The sequence below is a fragment of the Lacerta agilis genome, chromosome 2, assembly GCF_009819535.1.
Source record: "Lacerta agilis isolate rLacAgi1 chromosome 2, rLacAgi1.pri, whole genome shotgun sequence".
In the NCBI taxonomy this organism is placed as follows: domain Eukaryota; kingdom Metazoa; phylum Chordata; class Lepidosauria; order Squamata; family Lacertidae; genus Lacerta; species Lacerta agilis.
The window spans coordinates 18,381,968-18,392,855 of NC_046313.1; the positions used below are offsets into that span (position 1 = coordinate 18,381,968).

Genomic DNA, 10,888 nt, shown 5'->3' on the forward strand with positions numbered 1-10,888 from the left:
CTGTAACATGTTTTTGTGGTTGCAGTTTTAAAACGCTTACTTAGAATTACCTCTGTCGTAATACCTAAGCAATACAAGCAGCTTCCTGTCACTTCTCTCACATGCATGCAGAACCCTCTGCAAGCTTCTCATTTTCTCCAGAAATTGTAACCCAGAGTAATGTTTGGAAAGTTCACTGTGACTACCTCACATCTGAACTTAAACTGAATTCAAATCCTCAATTCATTGTATTGTCATTGTGTGTGACGTGACTCTTGACAATTAATGTTGAAGATGGACTCCGCACTGAAGATGGAAAATAGCAATCAGCGTTTCTTCTACAATGTCCTCTGCTCTTGAGATCTGCTTTTTGCAATGCCCCCCCCCCGGTCAATAGCCAGTTTATTGAAACGTGCTTTGTTTGGAGGGATTTGAAATAGAAGGGTTGTATTCATGGCTTCTGTTATCTTTTTGAGTATCCACGAGAAAATAGCTTGGGTGTTAGAATGCCTTTACTGTCACCCTGTAATAAAATAGATTAAATAAATGAGTGCCTTGATCCAGTTGCATGATTTTAGACAGGAATCACTTGATAAGAGAGAACATGTTTAGCTTTGAATTCCCCCTTCATGTACTCTGAGCCTATTTTTTACACTTCTGCAGCTGTCCTAAAATCACATTTTCTAGCATACACCTAGTATAACTTGATGGTTTATGAAGAACTGAGAGATACTTGGTTTTTTACAAATGTATGTGCCTGTCTCTTTATAATTACAGAGCAACCTAAAAGTCGGTATGAATGTACTGCAAAGGAGATCCAAACAGGTTTCATTGCTTTCCTTTGCTACAACTTTCTAAATTGTTGCTTTAGTTCAGAAATTCCTCTACCTGCAGTACACCTATTTTCAGGACTTCAGTAGTAGTCTCAGGTGGTTCTTTACGCATTGTGCTTCATTCATTCTGATCTCTTGAAGTGAGATGCAGGACCAAGTTGAACTTTAAAAAAAACAAATTTAGAATTAAGATTTAAATTACATTTCTGAATTGCAGTTCAGATTTTAATTTTTAACTGCCATCACAGAACTTCAAAATGCTACTCAAACTCACATTGAAAAAGAAGTTTTGGGAATTTTGTACATTAGCAATTCAAAGGGAAACTGCCGTCATTGCTTACATAGAATTTGGTCCCTGCCCCCAGTTTCCCTTTAAGAGCTCTTGTGCAAAATTGTCAAATTGATTTTTCAGTAAAGAAGTCGATAAGCAGCAGTTTGAGAGTTCCCTGAGGCCCCTGCAGAGTGGAAATACTTTAGATAAGTTTGTGTACATCCATATGCCATGCAGAGTCATGTCTTAATTTGAAAGTGGGAAGAAAATACGTTCCTTCTTCCTCTGTTCTGTGGTGATGTTATTTGAAGTACTCCAACTTGACTAAAGTGTATCCAAGTAGATACAAGTAGTTAAAACTATGTGTCATAGGCATACACTTGAGTTAATTTTTCTTACAGTTTTGTCAACTATAAGGTGGCATTAATTCTGGCCACTCTTTCTGTATTAGTTTTGTTTCAGTTTTAACTTAGGCAACACTACTCGCTTTAAAATTATATGCATCTGAATCTTTTGATGGATGTTTATTGTTAAATGAAACCACACAATCACTTCACATCTTTTGTATAATAAAACATTTAATATATAACGCAGTCCATATTGCTTGTTGACCATATGGTAGTGGACTGTGACTCATAAATTCATTTATAAAATATTTGACCACAGAATAATGTCAATTTAAGGAATCTTGTTGGGTAACGCAATAGCTCAGTCAGTAGAGCATGAGACTCCTAACTGCAGGAGCGTGGCCTGGAGCCCCATGTTAGGCAAAAGATTCCTGTATTGCGTGGGTTGGACCAGGTGACCCTCGTGGTCCTTTCCAACTTTACAATCCTATGAACACACAGTTACATTGTCAGTGCCAGCTATTAAATGTGAAGTAACTTGCTAGAACAGAGAGAAATAGTATTGCACTACATTGCAAGTGCTGTTTTTAGGTTTCAAGCTGCTTTTAGGTTTTTGAGAGATCATACATTTTGGGCATTTCCTATTCTGAAGTTTCCTAGTCTGTTTTGGTCAACTTAACCATTTGTTGTCCTGGGAAGCATACTTAAGAGAGCCATGCTGAAGTGGGGGGTGGGACGGGATAACGACACTCAACATAGAATCTCACTTCCATTCTTTTTGGCCTACTGAGTGCGCTGCCAACTTAATAGATTGGAATGTCTCACTGCACTATTTCCATACCTTGTTCAGATAACAGGTATTTGCAGTGGAGCATTCTTGCCAGTGTCTGGCAAGACTAAATAAGTTGTTCCCTTCCTTAATTATGTTCCCTTCCTTAATTAAAAATAAATGTGAAAGCACAAAAACGCTGTCACTAAAATGGCAGTTTTGAATCGCTGATGTATGCCTGGCAAGCACTGTTTTCAAAATGTCACACCTCTACTTCACACAACAGTTGCTAAAAGTTAGGAGTCGAAGTTCAGTATAAATTTTACCGTTGTGTTTAATTTTAAGAAAAATCAACCCAGCTAGCATAAAATATTTTATAATCCTTTAGGCATTCAGTCAGCATTTGAAGGTTCAGTTAAATTTTGCTTTCTCGGACTGTTAGTAATAATACAGGGCTTTCCAGTTCATTTTCACTGATACCCTTGAAAGAACGCTACATTTTATTTTTTTGCAACTTGCACTGTAACCCTTTAACATTTGAACTGGTTCAACAAGTATATTTCAGAGTACAGTTTGACGGACTACTTAGGAGTTAATAGTTGCTATAAAAAAGTGCAAGAATTTTGGTTTGTGTTTCAAAATTTAAAACTAAATTATGAATTAAGCTTTTTGGTTTAATATAATTTGTGTTTTTGTTGACTAGCAGCAGAATTTCAGCATTTGCTACTTACTGGTAGAGAAGAAAAAAATCCCACAGCACTGCCAGTACAGGTTAGTTTAATCTGTAAGTACCTGATGTTTGTTTGAAATCCTGTACTACAAATGCCATCTTAGTACATGAGGATGGAGCCATAAGTTATCTGGAGACGGTTGCATCTTACTACACCTAAAAGGGATAAATATTCACAGGCTCCGATTAAGAAAGGGAAGGGGAATTACAAAAAAATAACCTATTTGGGTTTAGTGTATCATATGGTGCCATTCCAGTCAGGGATCCAGTAATGCACTTTTTTCTAAGTGGGAAATCATTTAACTAAGGTTGATTGGAAAATAACCTCAATCACATCTGGGGTGAATGGGTGTTTATGCTATTAACAAAACAAGAGTAATTAAATATTCTGATTCTTTCTTCTTAGCAGTCCTTACAAACACCCATCAGCACAACTTTGTTAACTGATGAGCACACCTTTTGTGATGGGCATTATTGAAACGAAATGCTGTGTCCTCTGAAACCCTTGAATCTCAACACTTTAAAGCCTTGATAATTTTCTTAAGTAGTCCCTTCTCTCTTCAGTGGGTTCTGAATATTCTGTGTTCTTTGGTTATTTCTTAAAGTCGACTATGCATATCTGTAGTGCTGCTGTTTTGCTTAAACTGGTGGTTTGTGCAAAAATGTAGTTGCATCTTAATTAGAACTGCATGTTTCTGTATCTTTAATTTTCTGCTGCCATGTTTACTAGCCAACTCAATTTGGTAACATGCTTTTAAAAACCTGTTCTCAAAGTGGCAAACTAAAGCTGTTGACAGTCATTCGAGCATTTTAAGTAAATAAAGTTGAGAAGTGGTCACAGCCCTGACACAGAAATATCAGCTTCTCCCACCAACTCTAGGCAAATCTATTGCTTTATCGATTGCTTCATCAATATGAGACTGCTGCTGCCTCTGTGCCATTGCAATCTCTCTCTTATTGCCACCTTATATTCATGTTCAGCAATCCTGAAACTTCTCCTTAGAATTGCCAAAATCTGGAGCAGCTTTAGAATGCTTCTTAAGACTTCCTTGTTTTGAGCTGGGCTTGTTGGCTTAGAGTTAAGCTAGCACAGGGTTACTGGTCTACATTTTAGTTTGATCGAAAAAAATCCTGTTAATTGGTTAATTCTGTGGTATTGAGTGTGTAAAAATAATCTTTTGTGATCAGCATAAGAAAACAAAACTACATATCATGCCTACCAACATGTGGATAATGAAAATGCTTCTTAAAACACACATCAGATGTGGAAATCTAAATCTAGCTGCATTTCATAGTAAAGGTTGAAGAACCCAGAAGAGGAAGTAGTCGCTGTAACCATTCAATACATGAGTGTTGTTCAGAATGTCTTGGTCCCTTGTTTTTCTAGTATTTCTCAGTCCCATTTCTCTAGTGGTCAATATAGAGCATTTTATAAGTATGACAATCTTAAATCTGCCAGCTCTGTAGACAAAACAAAATTAAAAATTAAAAAAATTCCTTCCGGTAGCACCTTAGAGACCAACTAAGTTTGTTCTTGGTGTGAGCTTTTGTGTGCATGTACACGAAAGCTCATACCAAGAACAAACTTAGTTGGTCTCTAAGGTGCTACTGGAAGGATTTTTTTTTATTTTGTTTTGACTATGGCAGACCAACACGGCTACCTACCTGTAACTAGCTCTATAGACAGTTCAGGTTATTTTTGGGCAGGGAGGAAGTGGGCAGGAGAAACAAAACTGAAACCTAACCACTACTGTTTGCATTCAGTAGTTCAGCCACAAGAATTGAGTTGACCTGGGCATCATGTTAAAATTTTTGAGTTGCCAAAGATTAATTTGCTTTCTACCTGCAAGAGAAACTATGAACATTAAGAACCTGCCATTCATTTAGGAGACTCCTTTTTTTAGAACACATCCTGTCTTTCTTACTGTGGTTGTATAAGGGTATCTTGTAAACATGTTTAAAATTTTGATAAGTTTCCTTTTCTTGTGCCCTTAACTTTCCTGTATACTAGGGAAAGTTAATACTTAAAACTAGTTTTTGATTAGTAAAATAACCTGGTGATACAGTTGTCACTGAAATCCCAAACTACATAGACACCTAATCATATGATTATCCCCAAGTGCTCAGGGCTCAGCTATGCCAGGGAAACACCTAATTCTTAAGGTGTGTGGTAAGATATGCTGCTTCACACAAGCACAACACTACACAAGGAATGACAAATGTACCGTGTTTCTCCTAAAATAAGACATAGCCATCAAATAAGCCATAGCAGGATTTCTATGCATTTGCGAAATATAACCCGTTCCCCGAAAATAAGCCATAGTGATGCGGCACCTCCCATTAAAACAGCCTGGAGAGGCGTGGCTATGCAGCATACCGATGCGACGCGGTTAAAATAAGACATCCCCTGAAAATAAGCCATACTGTGTTTTGTTGAGGGGGGAAAAAATATAAGACGGTGTCTTATTTTAGGAGAAACGGTAGTTTAGAACCCTAGCACCAGGATCATATTTATTTCTCCTCTGACTTGTGGGTGTAGCTTATATTTCAAGCAATGCCTTAATGCTGACTAGATCATTGCTACTTGGTATAAACTGGTTAACCAAATATAAATGGCTTTGATCGTGCACAGCAAGCTTGAATTTCTGGAGGGACACACTAAACACTTGGGTCTGTTGATAAATTGGATTGCATTTATATTTGTAAACAGCTCTACATAGTATGAAGCAGATGACTTCTGTCCTGCTTATTGCTGTGCAGCCAGAGTGACCTAAGTGGAGTATGTTTTCAGTTCCAAATACTGTAACAGATCCTGTGATCTTACTCTGATCATATGAAAACAACTTGTGTAGTCCTGCAGACACCAGGAGAACCAGAAAGTGAGGGAACGTATTTCTGATCTGGCAACTTGGTAAGTATCTAGCCTCTTCAATGTTTTTTGTTGGTGATTAAAAAAAATATTTCATTCATGTAGCATTTCCCTGATGAATGGTATAAAGATGGGGACAGACAACTTGCTTATATGCTTTTGATTAAAATTATACAAATAGCATTATCGGATGTACACTTAAGTAAAGCTGTGTTATCTTTCATTCATTAAACTTTGAACCAGAGTTAATTACTGTGCCTGTCTGTTCTTTGGTCCTGAAATATTTGCACAGAACTGCCCCACATGGAATTGTATTTCATGGAGGTGGGGGGAGGTTTGTCTTTGTTTGAAAAGTTATGTAGTTGTAGAATTGCACTTACATTTTATTTATTGAAAAATTAACCCTCCTTTCAATCAGATGATTCCCAAGTTGGCTTTATAAGCAACAGGCAATGATGTTAAATCCCTAACGTGTGTATGCTAGGTTTGCCATATTTTCAAAAAGTAAAAACCAGGAACCCCCCCCCCCCAAACCCCTTTCAGAAATCCCCCCTCCCTCGGACATCAATTCCGCCTTTGAAATTCTGGTAATGTTTGGGAAAATCCGGATGAGTGGCAGACCTTGTGTACTCACCAGCAGTCTTAGTCCTCTTGACTGGTGGAAGAGGCCGGGACACGTTTCCTTTCAGCTTTGTAGCCCTAGGGCAACTGGAAAGTTGTCTGATTACACATGTGAAAATTATATAAAGCCACTTACGATGCAATCCCGTGCACACTTAATGGGACGTAAAGGCCATTTAACTCAGTGGAACTGGCTTCCAAATAAACTTGCACTGAATTGAACTGTATTGAGTGAGAAAAGGCAAGACATTGGCTGAAAACAACTGTTAACATTGCTTGTATCTGCACAATTGCACATGACTATAAAGGCGGAAATGCATGTTCTCACGCGATGCAGTTGGGGGAGAGCACAATTACAGATGTGCTGGCACCAATTGTGAAAACACTCTTTAAGAGAGAAATATGGAGCTTGGCTTCCAGATATCATCCCATAAACCCAACAATAGCAGTTCCTGGAATTTAATGTGAACAATGCATCTCCTTTGTACAAAGCCTACATAAAAAGTGGCTGATTTATTGTGTCACAGTTGAAACTGGAAATCAATATCTGAGAGGTGTCTTCTGTCTTTCCATATGCAATGTCTTCTCGCTATGTTAGGATTCAATCACATATTTTTATAATAGTATAGCTAGAAGTAATACCAAAATTGCAGTTTCCCTCCAGAGTTTTATGTTTGAAGGCATCGGAACATAAGGAATAGTATTTAGAGTATTCATGTTCCCTTGGCACCTCTCTTAACTTGAATGCAGCAAGAGCTCTTGCTACCAGGTGGAGGGAGTGAATGGGTTGTGTAACACTAGTAGTTAATAATACCTGGTCTGGAACAAATAAAATGGTGTCGCACATTCTTGTTAAATGCAACTGACTAAATCTGCATAGCTGCCACTGGCTAGGGACCTCAAAAGTTGGAAATTGCTCTGGCCTCCCTAGGCCTGTGAGGAGGGAGGGCTTGACTGTGCAGTTTGACTATGCTGAGAGTCGGCAAAAGGTAAAGGGACCCCTGACCGTTGCGGCGCTTATCTCGCTTTACTGGCCGAGGGAGCCGGCGTAAAGCTTCTGAGTCATGTGGCCAGCATGACTAAGCCGCTTCTGGCGAACCAGAGCAGCGCACGGAAACGGCGTTTACCTTCCCGCCGAAGTGGTACCTATTTATCTACACTTTGACGTGCTTTCGAACTGCTAGGCGGGCAGGAGCAGGGACCGAGCTACGGGAGCTCACCCCGCCGCATGGATTCAAACTGCCAACCTTCTGATCGGCAAACCCTAGGCTCTGTGGTTTAACCCACAGCACCACCCGCGTCCCATTGTCATGCATAGTGGCTGCCAAATCACAAAACAGCGTTTGGAAAAGTGTTGGAGAATAAAATATTGATTGGTTGCCAAACTATGAGCAGTGATGGGGCCAAGTGAACGTTGACAGGGCATCCCACTACCTTGGCACCACTACAGAAAAGGCCCCCTTCCCTGCTGTTTCACAGAGGTACTCTGCATTTGAATAATATGAGAACTATAAGCTTTTAGTTGACTGAAGAATGTAGCCAGCTTTGGGTATATTGGGGCATTGCAAAGGGAGTGGAAGGGTTTTGTTTCTACTTGTGCTCTTCATTTCATAGACCAGTCCTTTCCCCGAATGTGAAGTGGGCATAGCATATTTACTAACTGCCGCTAGACTGGCAACAGCCAGAACATGGAAATGGTTACAAATATTGAACACATTCCACAGGTAATAGCATAGTGTGACGGACAGTGTTGTTAGAAAAATGGTCCTCAAAAGCTGAAAATGGCAACAGGGCAAGAGAAACATGACAACTCTGATGCTGTCTGGCATGATTTGATTGACTACAAAAATGTTGAAGCTCATGGAAGAGAGGAGTCAACAGTTTACTTTATAGCATAGTTTGGTGTTTATAGCTCACCCCCTTTTGAGAGTAAAAGTCTCTGTCTTGCATTTAAAAGGAATTAGCAATATGTGCATGAACAAAGCTAAGCTAATTGGAAGTAATAAAACATTCCTTACCTGACCCAATCTGTCTGCTTACTTTGAAAAACACTGCAACCACTGCCATGTCCTCTCAGGATCCAGTTTATAGAAATATTGATTTTATGTTTTCTGTATACATAAATGTAAGCTGTTTTGTAATTTACTGTTTACTTTGACAAATGGAAAATTGGCCAGATAGATAGACAGACAGACAGACAGACAGACAGACAACAATATGTGATTTGGGTTGTTTCCAGGAAAGGAGGAAGTTTATAAGTAACTCCAACATAGTGTTTCATTACTGAGCTGCCCTTTCCTCCTCTCACCTAGTGGTCTAAAATAGGAAATACCCAATTTTCCTATTGTTACAGTGTAACTTCCTGCAAATGAAGAAGAAGAAGAATATTTGTAAGATTTTCCATGTTGCATTAATCTAGGCAGACACTTGTGGGAGCTGTCTGGATAATGTGGTTCGTTGCAATTCTAGCTCCAGACAGAAATGCAGCACTCCCAAAAGAAATAACCACATGACCTAAAGTATTGTCGTTGCTCCATGATCTATTCTAAACTAATGTGTTTGTTATATATGTTACTACTGCGGTGCAGGTCTCTGGAGAAATCACCTTTTAAAATATGTTTACAAGATGAGGTTTATTTTATAGGTACAATGTGGGGGGGCTTGCAAGGTTTAAATTTTAAAAGTGTCCATCCCATTCGATTAGCCAGTTATGCAAGTACCTAAAGTTGGTCTTGGGGAAAGCAGTAGTTTTATATACTGTGAGAGAGAATTGTAAAATTAACCTTACGATTGGCCTATTGGGCAGAAACTGGGTTACTCACTGGACGGGAAAAGTGGGAGATCTACGTCATGCAAATCCAATTGGCTGAAGGCAAGGTGGCTGAGACATAAATAAGTCTGTTCTACTACTGTTGAGTAACAGCAGAGACTGCTGACCAGAGGAGGAAGGCTGGCTAAGAAGAAAAATCTGATGGAGAAGCTGGATGTCTGGAACTGAAGTGGAAGCAGGTGGGAGACAGGCAAGGAGGCTATTCAGGCTGGATATATATTATGCCCCCAAAGAGCTGAATCACTGGCTTAAGCTGGAGATCCAGCAGTGAAGAAAATTCAGAAAGGAGCTGCTGGAGCTGCCGGGAGAATGCCTTGGAAGCCTTTCTCAAATGAAACCAGCTGAAGTCTGCAGTTCCTGGTGGTGAGATTGACTGGGGAAGAGGGACTAAGGGTAAACAGAACGTAAGTTAAAACAGGTTAGAAACCAAGTTTGTCGGTCAGCCTTACGTAAACTGTATCTGGTCATTTAAAGACACAATAACCTTATTACAGCAGTAAAAACTTTAGTATTCACAATACCTATGGTTTATAATAAAGAATATATTGTTATCTTTAATTATAAAAATGGCTGGCTGGTTTTGTACCATGTCTATAATAATATTGCTAGTGGGATATAGTCAATAGCATTGGTAATGAGATATCACAGATATTTAGTGGCAGTAGTTAAGAAGGTGAATCAATGGTACAGTTGTAAATTAAAGCTTCATTGCAGCATGACAAGTCATACGGTGTTTTCAACCCCATGGCAGTGGTAAGGCTACCTGAATTGCACAGCAAATTGGCAAATTCTACCTGATTGATGACAAGAGTGTGTGTGTGTGTGTGTGTTCCAAATGCATAATGTCTGAGATGTTGAAACACTTGTCAATAGTAAATGATTTTAAGAACTTAAGAGCAGCTCTTCTGCATCAGACCTAAGGTCGGACAGTGGTCAAACAGATGTCTCTAGGAAGCCCTCTAGCAGGGGATTTTATATCACAGTCCGACTGTATAAACAACCTGCATGAGTTCTCATCATGCAAACTTGGCAGTGGGAACCCGTAAATTATCAGCTGGTAAGATCTTTGCCTTGCTTTTCAGCAGAAGCGTCTAAATTGGCGAGCAGTAATATTTAAAATTCAACCAATAACATGAACGTCAAACAAAAGCATATTTTGAAAAATGCAAAACAACAAAGCAGCTGTAAAAGTGGAGAGATGGCAAGAATAAAAAGATTTATTAAAACTTGGGAGAATAAATCATTTTCAGCTGAAACCCGTATGTATGGCTGTTGGTTAGCAACAGAAGAGTGGCAGGATCTGTCCCATCTGCGGTCATGGACATTGAAACCATAAGGCATTCTATAAGAATTTAGAAGTGAAATGTTTCTGTTTTGTTTCATGCTGAACATGCTAAAGAGCAGCCATGCCATGATGGTTCTGACCCTTTTAGTAGAAGCCATTTATTACTGTTACTCATGCATTTGCTGGGGAGCAAGGAAAGTGCCACAGTGCACATGCTCAGTTGTGGTAGAATAGCAATGAACCAGTCTGCAAAGCAACCAAGGAGGAACCACTGTGGCTAAACATGATCAGATATAACTATTTCACTGGTTATGAGTAATAGCGGCTGAATGTGTTTCTCCCTGATGAAGAATT

The 10,888-nt window shown here is 39.2% G+C and overlaps 1 long non-coding RNA gene across 2 annotated transcripts; it reads left to right on the forward strand.

The window, feature by feature from the left end:
- Positions 1–1,377: 1,377 nt before the first annotated feature.
- On the forward strand, positions 1,378–6,047 carry LOC117040782. Of its 2 annotated transcripts, none has more exons than XR_004425895.1 (2): positions 1,378–2,983; positions 5,782–6,047. It is a non-coding gene; the product is annotated as an uncharacterized LOC117040782 (long non-coding RNA). The 2 variants fall into 2 exon arrangements; XR_004425896.1 differs by having other exon boundaries at positions 1,462–2,970.
- The last annotated feature ends 4,841 nt before the right edge of the window (positions 6,048–10,888 follow it).